Genomic DNA, 13737 nt, shown 5'->3' with positions numbered 1-13737 from the left:
ACACTAGAGAAAAACCTGCAGCTGGCTAATGCTAGCCGACTTGGGCTTGTGGGGCTCAGGTTGAAGGGCTGTTTCGTTGCTGTGTAGAATTCTGGGCTCAGGCTGGAGACCAGGCTCTCGTATCCTGCAAAGTGGGAGGCTCCCAGAGCTCAGGCTCCAGCCCAAGCCTGAAAGTCTACACAGCAATGAAAGTCTCAAATCTCGAATTGGCTGGCACAGGCCAGCCGTGGGTGTCTAGCTGCTGTGTAGACATAGAATCATAGAAGATTAGAGTTGGAAGAGACCTCAGGAAGTCATCTAGTCCAACCCCCTCCTCAAAGCAGGACTAACCCCAATTAAAGCATACCAGCCAGGGCCTTTTCAGGCCTTATATACCCTGTAAGTCAGCAGAATGGGGCTTTGTCAGACCCAGGGAAAGTAAATACTAGATTTGAGGGCTCACCACTGAAATTGCTCTTCCCCCAATCAAAATCTTTTAGGGACATATGTTTGAGTATCATGTGGCCCTCAGAGAGCACCTTACACCTGTACCCCAGAGTTTACATGTCTTCAAATACATTTATAGGTGTAACTGCTGCTGGTGGTTATGGTCTATAAAGATTTTCATGGTATGTGTTCTGCATATTGTAGATATGACCTCTTTATATTTTACATTGTCAGTTGATAAACACCTGCCATAATAAAATATAAGGAAAGAGGCCATCTCCAAGGCATTGATGACAGCATAATAAATCACTTCATAGTTTTTCATGGAAACCAACTCCATGAGCTACCTCTGGAAACTAATGTAAATTTCCAGAATACAACTCTAACGACTTATTTTCATTGTTAGAGAATACAGTGGTATGCTTACCTATCAACTGGAGTTTTAGTTGTCTGTAGCACCAACTAGATCACAGTGAATAATCCAGCATGCAAGTGACAAAGGTTCAGCTAATTGTGGCAAGGTTGACATCTGTAAAAAATAGGTTGCAATCTTTTATGTGTAAATAAACATAAATTTACATTGCTATATTAATGGCTTAGGACCAGAGTGGATTTGATTTAAATCAAGTTGATTGAAATTTAATTTAAATCATGATTTAAATCTCGAGTCAGGAAGACTCGATTTAATCGTGGTTTTCTATATGGTTTCCATTCTTGTTGGTTAATATAACCTTAATACATATTCTTCACAATTCACAGATAGATGTAGGTTTCAGTTTTAGAAGGTACACACTATACATTTTTAAACAGTGAATTATTTTGAAAACTTTTCAGATTAGTTTTACAGCAATATCAGAAAATAAATGTTTGGTTATTTCATCTACCAAAGGTAATTTGAAGCTGATATTTATGAAATCACTGAGAGGTGAACTGTCTCCAATTCAACAGGTTAATCATTAATATTTGGAGGATTTTCTTGCCATGCTTTATTAGGAGGAGAACACCAGACAGACACATAAATTGTTTTCTTTAACTAGAACAACATTATTATATATTCTGGATTTTTTTCTTCAACAGCAAACATGCAATATTTTAACAAAACAAGCATATGTCCCTCCTTTCTCACATTTATCTCTCGACTTCTCCCTGTCCAGATCTATTCCACCCCCAACAATCTTCTATTCATTGAACTTTTTGAAATTTTGCACTTTTAGAGAGAGGTAAGGGATTGACTCTGTATACACTACTTTGCAGAGGGACAATAGAGTTGAGGTCTGTTATTTCTCACTCCTACATATTATTTATGTATTTATTTATTTAAAAACATATTTGCTGTTAACAAGAATGTTACCTCTGGGGAGACACATCCACAGTTTGAGAACTGCAAAACTAAGCATCTCTGATGGTATCTTCTAGATTGAGCACTGAGTCCCATTGGGTACATAGAAAGATTAACCTGAATAATCTATACTAAAGCCTGTAGAAGCCCATAAGATTGGGTCCCTAATCCATGAACTATTGGAATTTATTTACAAAACTTTTCTTAAACATTACATGAATATATTGTCTCATACTATAGAATTAGAATTTATAATCCCTATTCCATGATGAGATATCTTTGAGCTATAATATATCTTTAGATAGGTTTTTTCCTCAAAAAGCATTTTATCAAAAAAACTGCTTTAAATCTTTTTTTTTTTTTAATCATTAATTTTTATCCATCCTGCTTAGGACAATTTTTTTCCTATACATACATGAAAAAAACAGCCACTCTTCTATCAGAACATCCAGAAAGCATCAATGGATCTAACAAAACACCCCTCGAAACAAAAGAAAGGAAACTCTTATGTGGAGGGGGCAAATACAGCTTGCACAGTTTCCTCTTGAAGCTTTGACCAACCAACATAATCTCATACATGGAGCTCCTTATTATACATTACACAACGGTACAGTTGTCTGAAATTAATTTGTTGTCACTATATGCATTTTTTTAAAAGTTTTTTCTAATGCTTTTGAAAAACTCTGGCTTGACAGTCTTTTGTTTTCCCATGGAACGGGTGTGGCATGTTTTCCCATTCGAACCTGCCAATGTGGCTAGACCCTGTCCTGGAGGAACCACCTTTTAGTATGAGAAGAGTAGTTCTGTACCAATTAAACCATGGGCCTCTATACCAAAAAGAAGGCAAATAGTACATACAATGGTGATTATTTTTTGGTGTGCACCTATAGGAGCTAAAATGAATCCACCCATCATCTCATTACACACAGTTGTTACATGGCAGCAACTTTAGCTCACCACTGCCCTGGGATGGACATGAAACAGGCAATCTGGAAGTACAAACTTATGCATCTCATTACTGATTTCTCATAGATAAAGTGGAGATATTCAGTTAGTGTGTTTCTAAGATTGTAATTGATAAAACAGACTAGTTGCGGGAAACTTAGTTGACAATGAGAAATGTTCTTAGAGTAAGCAGGATGTCATTCAGCTTAGTATAGATGTTGATTTTTCTGTGTATTATGTGCAAATATTAATCTCCAATATTTATACATATTGGAAATTAATATTCTTAGAATGGATTTTTAAAAAGCTTAGTAGTCAGGTCACTGTTGGGAATATTACAACTATGAATGAAAATATTCTTCTGTTGTATTAACTAATGTATGAGTAACATATACAGTGTTTCAAAGGATTATGTCAACTGGATACTGAAATTTCGTGGCAAGGAAAAATACGATTTATTTGGTGGTAGTACCCTAAAATGTGATGACTACGGAAGCTATAACGTCAAAGCAACTGTGTCAATTCTCATGCATATCTGCTCTCCAACATCTTCTGTTTAAGTCTCAGTCCCATGTTAAAGGCAGAACACTAATCATTTAACCCAGTGTATGCCTTCAAGAGAAGCTTTCTGTCCAATGTATTTTGATAGGATTAAAAAACGTGTCCCTGTTTTTCTCCCCAAATGTCCCAGTTTGTGTGGACAGATATGCTATTTTATCTATTTGTATAATTAGAGACTTTATCATGGTTTAGAAAATAACCTAATGAAATCTTTCTTTCTTTACAAAGATACTTGGCCAGCATTGCAAATGTAAATATTAACAGTAATACCAGGGCCTAGCATTCCTCTGAACTAGATGCTTCAATTTAAGTGTTTTTTTAGCAAGTTGCTTATTTTAAAATATTTTTGTCCGGAAGAGCACCTTAGAAAAAACTCACTTAATTTTAATAGCCCCTTTTTCCTTCTTTGCCTTTCTTCAGCTCTCCTGTCCCTGTCACCTTAGGCATTCAGGGCAGAGTGGCTTGGACAGCCACAGAAAACAGGGGCATGAGAGAACTAAAGATATGAGGGCAGAGTATTAGAAGAGAGAGAAACAAGCAACAAGGAAGGGAATGATGGCTAAGGCCATGTCTACACTACCGATTTTTGTTGACAAAAGCGGTGTTGACACCCAAGAGATGACAATAATAAAAATCGGAATTCCATATTCACACTTGCTCCTCTGTTGGCAGATTGCGTACGCATTGGAGGCACCATCATCAACAGTGTGAGCATTGCACTGTGGGCACCTATCCCATAGTCCAGCTCAACACCTTCTGTCACTGGGTATTGTGGGAATGCAGATCTTGGGTCCTGGCTAAATGTGATGCATTGATTTGTGTCCCAGCACTCCATGGGCTCCGGGCTTTCTTTAGTAGCATCTCTGCAGCGGCCATTCTCTGCTGTGTACCCCGGCATCTTTGTGAGAAGAGAGAGACCCTGCACTGCTCTCCTATGCTCTGTTAACTGTCATGAAACATCGTGGGTGGCACTGCAATTACTCGTCAAGTTCCTAACTGAAGAAGACTTGCAGGCGCCTGACATTGAGTGACATGGATAGGAGCAACTTTAGATTGCTTTTGGCATTCACAGAGCAGTTGCATAGGGTAGACTGTCGTTTTTGAGCTTGGGAAACAAGCATTGAATGGTGGGATCGTATCATCATGCAGGTGTGGGATGAAGAGCGGTAGCTACAGAACTTTTGGATGCGGAAAGCTGCCTTCCTGGAACTGTGTGTGGTGCAAGGACACCAGAATGAGAGCTGCCTTCTCAGTAAAGAAGCGTGTGGCAATCACTGCGTGGATGCTGGTGACTCCAGACTGCTACCTGTCGGCCACGAATCAATTTGGAGTGTGGAAGTTGACTGTTAGGGCTGCATTAATGCAAGCGTGCAAGGCAATATTTCCCAGAGCCACAGTCTTTCCTGCTACGAAAGACTGTGGCTCTGGGAAATATGCATGAAATAGTGGACGGCTTTGCAGAAATGGGGTTCTCTAACTGTGGAGAGGTGATAGATGGTGCACACGTTCCAAGTTTGGCCCCAGACCACCTTATAACAGAGTACATCAATAGGAAGGGGTACTTTTCCATGGTGTTGCAGGCGCTTGAGGAACACTGAGGATGTTTCACTGGCATCAGCATGGGGTGGTTTGGGAAGGTGCACAACGACCGCATCTTTACAAACACCGGCCTGTACAGAAAGCTGCAAGCGGGGACTTCCTTTCCAAACCAGAATATTATCAGAGGGGATGTTTAAAAATGCCCGTACTGATTCTCGGAGATCTGGTGTACCCCTTACAGCAGTGGGTCATGAAACTTTACACAGTACACATGGAGAGCAGTAAGGAGCCATTCAACAACAGGCTAAGTAAGTGCCGGATGACAGTTGAATGTGCCTTTGGCAGATTAAAGGCATGCTGATGATGCCTTTATGGCAGGCTAGACCTCAATCAGGATAATATTCCAGTGGTCATAGCTATATGTTGTACGTTGCATCATCTCTGAAGCTAAGGGTGAAAGGTTTGCTCAGGGGTGCAGTGCTGAGGCAGATCCTTAGCCGCTGATTTTGAGCAGCCAGATACCAGGGCTGTCAGAGGAGCCCAGACGGGGCAATTTGAATCAGGGAGGCTTTGAGGTAGCACTTTGATAATGAGTACCAGTACGGTATATCTCTGTCAGTGGTGTTAGATTTCTTAGGATGTAATGGTTTCATTTGGGGACTTGTATTCCTGTAAGACAATGATTACAATGCCTGTGTATGTACTAGTAATGCCTGCAGTCTCATTTTGCAGAAAAAAAATAAAGGTGATTTTACCATTAAAAAGCTTTGCCTTGAATAAACAAGAAACGGCACACACAGATGCCTGCTGGGAAAGGAGGAGCCAGAGAGAGACTGACTTTCACACCTTTGGCTAGGTCCAGCTATCATTGTGAAAGTTGTCCAAGGGGGTGGAGTGAAGGGGAAATGAGAAGTCCCAGAAAGTGGAAAAGAATGTGTGGGTGGAGTTTGTGGGAGAACATGGAAAAGTGTTCTGAATGTGCTGCAGGGGAGGGCGAGCGCAGATCTGCTCAGTCTGTAGCACTATTAAGGACTGCAGTATCTGCGTTTGCTCTTCTATTACTTTAATCATCCTCTCAGTTCCTGTCCTTAACAAATGCTTGATTCTCTTTTTTCTGTCCTGCCGTTCGGCTTCCTAGCCAGCACTCCTTTTGTTATCTATTTTCTTCATTGGCGCACTGCAGTACCTCCCAGACCATGGTTTTTTTGCTGCATCTTGAGTGCTTTCTTATCTGGAAGAGGTGCATGGGGTGTTCCTGAAGGCCACATCTGGTGAAGCACTGGTGACAATGCACAGAAGTGGGATTATTAAATTCACATTCAGTATTATAACATTTCAGTTAAATATACCTTTTGCAACATTGCAGTCACTTTCTCACTGACCCTAGCCAGGCACACATCTCCATGAACAGCCAAAGCATGGTGAGTGTTGTGGGAGGGGCAGGGCACTCCACATGGGGAAAAGAGCACTCACTCTCTGCAAGGGTCGTGATGCAGCCTTCTATGGAAAAAATTTTAAAATTCTCCTGCACTTTTCCACAGGTGGGAGTCATTCTAATAGACATCTCACTGCTAAGGGTAAGCAGGGTAATGAGTGTACATCTACTCCATGCTTGTGGCTTATGTCCACGTCACAGAAACAAAGCCAGCCTCCCACATTTCTATGCCCTGAAGCCACCTCAGCACTACACAAGCTACAGCCACGTACTAGGTGTTCCGTCTCCTACTTCTCGCTCCCCAGAGAGCGACTGCTGAGACTGGCTAGATACCTTTGGAGTGAAGAACAGTTCCTGGCTGCTTGCCCCACTAGGCGACCCCGCCAAGAGCTGCACATCCTCATCTAACTCCACCTCTTCATCAATAACTTCGTCAACTGGGTTAGGTCCTCTTTCCGCTGCCTCCATTCCCTCTGAAGTATCCATAGGGCTCTTGGCGATGGAGGTGGGGTCACCACTGAGGATAGCATCCAGCTCCTTATAGAATTGGCAGGTCTTAAGTGAAGCACTGGAGCAACGGTTTGCATCCCTCACCTTATGGATACGCCTGCCTCACTCTTTCATCTTCATTCTGCACTGCAGTGAGTCCCGATCACAGCCCTTTTCACAAAAGCCTAGAGAAATGTGCCCGTAGGTATCCCAATTCCTACTGCTCAAGCACAGCTCGGATTGTAGTCTCCTCTCCTCATATACTGATCAGATCCAACAGCTCTACAGTGTTCCAAGCGAGAGAGCCTTTGGTGCGATAACCCACCTGGTCACCTGGGAAGATGCAGTGAGACCTCTCCATGCTGAGCCAGCAAGAAATGAAATTTCAAAAATTCCCGAGACTTCTAAGGTGGAGGGACAGTTGGCTGTTACCTGGCTGCAAGGGCAGTGGAGTTTAAACTGCTGACCAGAGTGGTCACAATGGGGATGGGCATTGTGGGACACCTATTGGAGGCCAATTAAAGCAATGAAATCAAATTCAGTGTTTACATTGGCATTTTGTCAAGTAAAACGTAGTGGAAAAAGGCCTAAGTCTCTCATTGGGGTGGATGTATTTAGTCATCAAAACTGGGCATCTTTCCCGACAAAAGTTGCACTGCAGCATATATGCATGCACTGTTTGGTAGACAAAAGGCAGTTTTTTTGGTGACAAAACTTGGTAGTGTGGACAAGGCCTAAGAGTGAGGGAAGGAGATAAGATTACTGAGGAGAAAGGGGTAGAGACAAAAATGAAATGGTGATGCCACTCAGTCTTTAAAAGGAAAAAAAAAACTTTTTTAAAATAAGAGTCGGGAGGCAGCTGCATTCAGTGGATTTGGATTCAGAAGACGAGATCTACTTCTGACTGTGCTGCTGACATCCTGTTTGACTGGGGGCAAGTCACTTCATCTTATTGTGCCTTAGTTTCTATTCTCCTCCCTCATTTATTTAGACTGTAAGCTTTTCAAGGCAGAGACTTTTACTGTGTGTTTCTACAGAAACTAGCACAATGGGGCCTTGATCTCCGTTGGGGGATCTAGGTGCTCCTGTAATATAACTAATTAATAGTAATAAAAATTATTCTCAGGGAGAAAAGGCTGGAAAGATTAAAATAAACATAAGGGAGGCAGAAAAAAAGTGGCAAGACGGATGAAACAAAGATTGGGGTTTGAGAGGAAAATTAAAGAAAAATTGAGAGGGTGGGAAATGACAACTTTTGGCTTATTGTTATGAATTATGTATGTTCTAAATGTTATTTATTTGGAAGGTGTCCAGAACTCCATAAGTTTTAAGGAAAGGAAGGGGGAGGAGGTGGTATTACACTGTGCATCGGCCTCAAGCTGGGACACTTGGCAACAACGATGATAGTACTTAACAGTGACAAAATGCTGTAATTCTTTTCTGTTCAAAACCCTGTACAAACATTGACTAATCCTTATAGGACTCCTGTGAATACCGTAAATATTTCTATTTTGCAAACGGGGAAAGTGAGGTGAAGTGACTAGTCCAAAGCCCCTTAGATTAACTGTTGTGGTTGCAAGAGATTGATTCTATCTCCTTATGTAGTCAGATAGAATCACAAAAAATCTCATGGGCCATGCAGTTTGATCCCCTGCATTACATCAGTTCTTTTGGCAAGAAGAACAATTCCACACGTTGACAGCCTTGTGCTGCGCTTTCAATAAAAGATAGTAAGGAGCATGAATGTCATATAGTTAAAGACCGGAGCCGGGAATCAGGAGAGCTGGATTCATTTCTGCCTTTTTCACAGATGTGCTGTGTGATCTTGGAAAAATCATTAAGGGTATTATCTACACTGCAGTGTAAGCCCGGGGTTAGTGGGACTTGAGCCAGCTGACCTGCGTTAGAGAACCCTGGGCTTGAGCATCTACATTGTAACTTAACCGTAGTGTTAAGACTTTTCTAAGCCATGCTTGAACATAGAGTGCTGGTGTCCGCACTGCAATGTGGACACCTCGAGTCAAGATAACTATATCCCAGAGTCCCTAGGTCCCCTTCACTGCCCCTCCCCCATATAGTTCCCTTTCCCTCCTGGAAATGAGGCTTCTGTAGCCCTAGGTTTGTGCTGCACTATGTGAAAACTTTGTCTTCCATGCATGTTGCCAGGAGGCAGTTTGCTTTGCAAAAGTCTTGATCGGTTCGCTCAGTGATCAGAAGAGGATGGGTTAATGCTGACCTGAGCTGCTGCCTTTGGCAAAGGAGAGTGTCTTCGGTATTCAATTGAGTGGATTGTGGATTGTTGGGCTAGAGAGGACTAAGAGAGTTGCCCGTAGAATTTTGACTGACTCCTGGAATGTGAGTCAAGCAGGGCTGCATCTATGCTACAAAGCAAAAGGTCTTGAACCCTGGCTAACTTGAGCTTTGACCCTCCAGCCCTGCAGGGTCCTTGGACCCTGGGTCCGAGACCTGGGTTAGCACATTTATGATATAGATGCACGGGGGGTTAGGCTTGAGTCAGGGCTTAAGTGCAGGCCTGCGTTGCAGTGTAGGCATACCCTAAATTATCTCTGCTTCTGTTTTCCATATGTGTAAAATGATGATAATTCTTCTCAGAGTAGTGGTAGGATAAATTCATTAATACTTGTACAGCACTTTCCTTTTTTAACTATATACAAAGGTATTTTAAAATATGGTAAAGCCATCTTGTAGGTTATGTATACCTGTAATTTGTTTCCGTTTAGGAGAGTGGCTAAATGAAGGTTTTCCCAAATATGTCCTATTTTCTCTTCTTTCTCTATAGTCAAAGTATGACAAATTTATTAACCTTTGTCTGGTTTTATTTTTCAGTCTTTGCTTTGCAGCTTTTAATCCATATGTGTTGATCCTGCAGGGTCTTTCTTTTCCTGTTTTATTTCTGATGCTCATTTTTTCCCAAATATTCCTTTCTCTTATCGATCAAAAGTAGCACTATAATTATCTAGATCTATACTTAAATTTAGGGGAGGGAGGTATCTTCTGTGGAAACTAGTGTCACCACAGACCATTTTACATCATCAATCCAAACTGTTCCCATAATCCTGCCTCTTGTTTAGATGAATGGGAGGAAGGTATATTTTCTGTAACAGACCTCACTATTTACTACCTGTTAAACAAGATGCTGCTTTTATCCTTTTTTTTTTTTTCAATATCCTTTGAGTATTTTTATTCCATTGCTTAAAAGGAAGTAATGAGGGTCAGATAGGAAATAAGAAGAAAATGTAGTAGTATTCCTAGGTGTTTTATTTCTTGTGGTCTTTTATCAGTGTGCAATTATCCAAACATTGGATAAGCTGATAGCACTGTTTTTAAATACAATAATAATAATACCTACTGTTGGTATTAACTTATTTTTACCTTTCTTCAAATTCTCATAATAAGTACACTAACTACTCCAACATAACTGTAGTTTTGTTAAATTTATTGCTAATCAAATTTTGTTGTTTCTCAGCTTTCTTTTAAAATCAGTGGGAGCAGCTAATGCACATTATATGTTCACTTTACCTGAAAAATTTATTTTTTTAAATTCAGCCATAGTACTGAAAGAATGAGGGAAGTATCTGAGAGTTTCATTTCTCTGGTCATTTTTCATTTTTAAAATAGCAAAGATAACTTCAGTGTTGAAATATTGGTTTTGAAAAACTGCTTCCTTGAGATTAAGCTTTGGTGCAAAATATAGCTATTCTGTGTATTCTATACAAATCTGTAGCATTTTCTAGATCTGTATAACTTTTATATAAATTAGCTTTTATAAAATCTCATATCTTACATTTAGACGGCAGACTATTCATACTGAGTTAGGTAGAATCAGCATGGATCTAAGTTCTTGAATTTATCTAAATGTAAGTTTTGTAGCTTCTGCATTCTGTAATCACAAAATGATTGGACATGCAGCTTGGAGATAATTACTACAGAAACAAGCAAAGGAGTCTTGTTACAAAGTTTCTTTGACCCAGATTTTTTTAAAGGTATTTAGGCATTGCTCCTTTTAGTATTGGATTCCTTAAGTGATTTAGGAGCCTATCTCACTTTTAAAAGTGACTTAGGGACTAAGGCACTTTCATTGAGACTTAGCTTCCTTTTGAAAATGGAAATTGGGCTTCTAAGTCAGTTAAATGTTACAGCACTAAACAGAGCAACATCTGAATACCTTTAAAAATCTGGGCCTTTGTTCTTTGTATTGTCCATCTCTCTGGCTGGCATTTTTAAGTTAAATTCTTCTGTAATGGGCATAATGTTCATGTTCAGTCATTTTATGTATGCATATTACAAATATGTACTTATGTAAAATGGCATACATGGCACTGTGGTATAAAGGTTTCATTAACTTGTAATGGTCACATTACTCAGGAATATGAGGAAACTGCAGGTGAGCTATGCAGGTCATCCAAATGAGAACTGATAAACTCTTTATCCTGTCATAATGTATTCTCTATATTCCACATCTGTTGCTGAAACACAGTTTTGGAGAGATTTTAAAAATTGTATGGGGATTATTTTTTTGGTGCCTCAGTTACCATGAATCTAATTGTACACAGCCCAGAGGGAGAGGAAACATTAAAACAAATATACTTAAAAACAAGGAAAAACAAGTCACAGCTTTTAAGTCTGATATTTTGGGACCTTGGTGCAGCGCTGCTGGGAGCACTCCTCACTAGCCAGCCCGCAGTCACACACCCGCTTGCAGTATAGACATGCCCTTCTCAGGCATCTTCCAACAGCCCCTGCTATTGAGTGACCTCTTCTGGAGTTAGAGGGACAGCTCCTTTAAGCAGAGTGCAGCTGCTGTGACTGCAACACAAATAATATACGAACACACCGTTGAAGTATAAGGGTGCACTGGTGAACAATATACAGTAATCCCCACAATTAGCGGGGAGGGATAGCTCAATGGTTTGAGCATTGGCCTCCTAAACCCAGGGTTGTGAGTTCAATCCTTGAGGGGGCCATTTGGGGATTGTTCCTGCGTTGAGCAGTGGGTTGGACTAGATGATCTCTTGAGGTCCCTAATAATCTATGATTCTAAGTGCTGTGTCCCTCAGTGGAAAGCTGAGAATCTCTCCCATTTCCAGCCCTTAAATCTGTCTCTGATTGTGGGCTGAAAATTGCCCAATTTGGGCTTTGGCTTAGTATAATTTTGGGAGGGATAGAGAAAATTCTGTTAGGCTGACTTTTGAATTTCTTTTTGAAGCTGCTCAGAGTTTGAAATTTCAGTAGAAGTAGTGATGGAGATGGCAAAGTGCAGGTGAGGTGGGTGAAGGTGGATGATAAATGCAGTTTATCACATGGATCTAGTCATCGTGTCTGTATATGTTACATACATGTGTTTTATATATATTATAGGTGGAGCAGGTAGCACTCCTTATAGCTGAGTTTAGCTAACATTTTCCATTGTAAGACCTTGCTTTTTAGTTGCTTATAACTTTGACAAACTGTTTTCCATGTTGTATATCTGCCCCAGGCTAAATTTGTTTGAAATGTTTCAACAAAAATAGTTCAGCTATTTCCAACAATGAGATTAGGTAAAAGTACATTGTACAGCCATTTCATTAGGGAAGGCCTCAAGCCTCCTTACTTAGAAGGGACTTGAAACTTAGCAGAGGGATCACTCTGGTGCATGGGATGTGCTTTTTGCAGTCCCCATAAAAATCCTCATATACTTCGTCAGACTTGGCCTCTGAAAAATGTTTGGACATCCTCAATAGAAATTTGTGAAACGCTGGCAGCATTATTCTCCTAAGATTATCACTACTGAACATGCTTCATTCTTCATTGGCTTCTGTATACTGACCAGACTGAGAATGCACCACCCCCACAAAGTGACTGACTGAGCATGGTCCATTCCAGGGCTGCCAGGCTGAGCGAGACTTTTTCTGGAGTTGCTCTTTCAAACAACTGAGGGCCACAGTGGTGGAAGGCACTAAAACTGAGAACAGGGAGAATGACTGTCTTATGCTCTTAAGGCTTCCCCTGCTGATGCCTAGAAGGAAGAGTCAGACTGACTAGCTCAAATGCATAAGTGAGGAGAGAACATGGATAGGGTAGCAAGTGCAGGCTGTGAGGAGATAGGAACAAGTGGAATAGGCTTAGGCTGTAGGGGTGATAGAGCAGAGAAAGCAAGGATAGAAGAAAAGAGGACAGGCTGAGGTGGGACAGTAGGGTCTCTAACCACTAGAACTCTCTTCCAGAACCTGGAATAGAATCAAGATTTCCTGAGTTCCAACATTCCTTTGCTGTCAGCAAATAGCCATGAAACCCACTGGCAAAGTGTCTCTCATCTCTTTCTGATGGGTGGTCCCCATGGCAGTAGAAGTATATATTAATCTCTACTAGTTGCTGAAGTGGTAGAGTTCTGTGCTGTGGGTATGAAAGTTCTAACCCTTCTGAAGACCCATGTATTATGTCACATGATGGAATTTTATTTTTCAGTTTTCTTTAAAAATCATTGGAACTCACCTCAGAAAAACTGTTATAAGAACATTATTATGTTTGCAAAGTCAAATATGCAAAAGTTAGGAAAAGCCAGAATTAAGGTTCTCTGGGGAGGAAAAAAGTGTGAACATGTAATTACAAACTATATCATAATGCACACTCACAGTGAGAGTGAATTAGAGTTGAACAGGAAACTTTAATTATGGTACTTTCTAATTTTTCAGGGCTTGACTTTGCAACCTTAACTTTCTTTTAATATAGGTTGTTTTTCTTTGATAAAGTGTGCATAAGTAGAAAAACTCAGCACTTTATAGGTTCTTAGATCTGAAAATGCTTTACAAAAGGAGGTAAGTAATATTGCTATTTTAGATATTTGTGTGCATGTATCTCAATATTAATAATTTACGCATATGTATATTATACAGACACTTGAAACCTATGTCCTTACAATTTAATTTAGTAAAGACCCAAAAGATTGGAAAAAACAATTATGCCCCTTACAGTGGCATTTTTTATTTCAATGAAAGGAAGAGAT

General features: G+C 40.4%; 1 protein-coding gene across 2 annotated transcripts in view; it reads left to right on the top strand.

The window, feature by feature from the left end:
• The window catches only part of KLHL15 (kelch like family member 15), a 39725-nt gene that overhangs the window by 19120 nt on the left and 6868 nt on the right, over nucleotides 1-13737 (top strand). The window lies entirely within an intron of this gene.

Source organism: Gopherus evgoodei, chromosome 1, assembly GCF_007399415.2.
Source record: "Gopherus evgoodei ecotype Sinaloan lineage chromosome 1, rGopEvg1_v1.p, whole genome shotgun sequence".
NCBI classification, from domain to species: Eukaryota; Metazoa; Chordata; order Testudines; family Testudinidae; genus Gopherus; species Gopherus evgoodei.
Note: the sequence above shows the minus strand (reverse complement) of the source record. Positions and strands in the feature narration are given on the sequence as shown.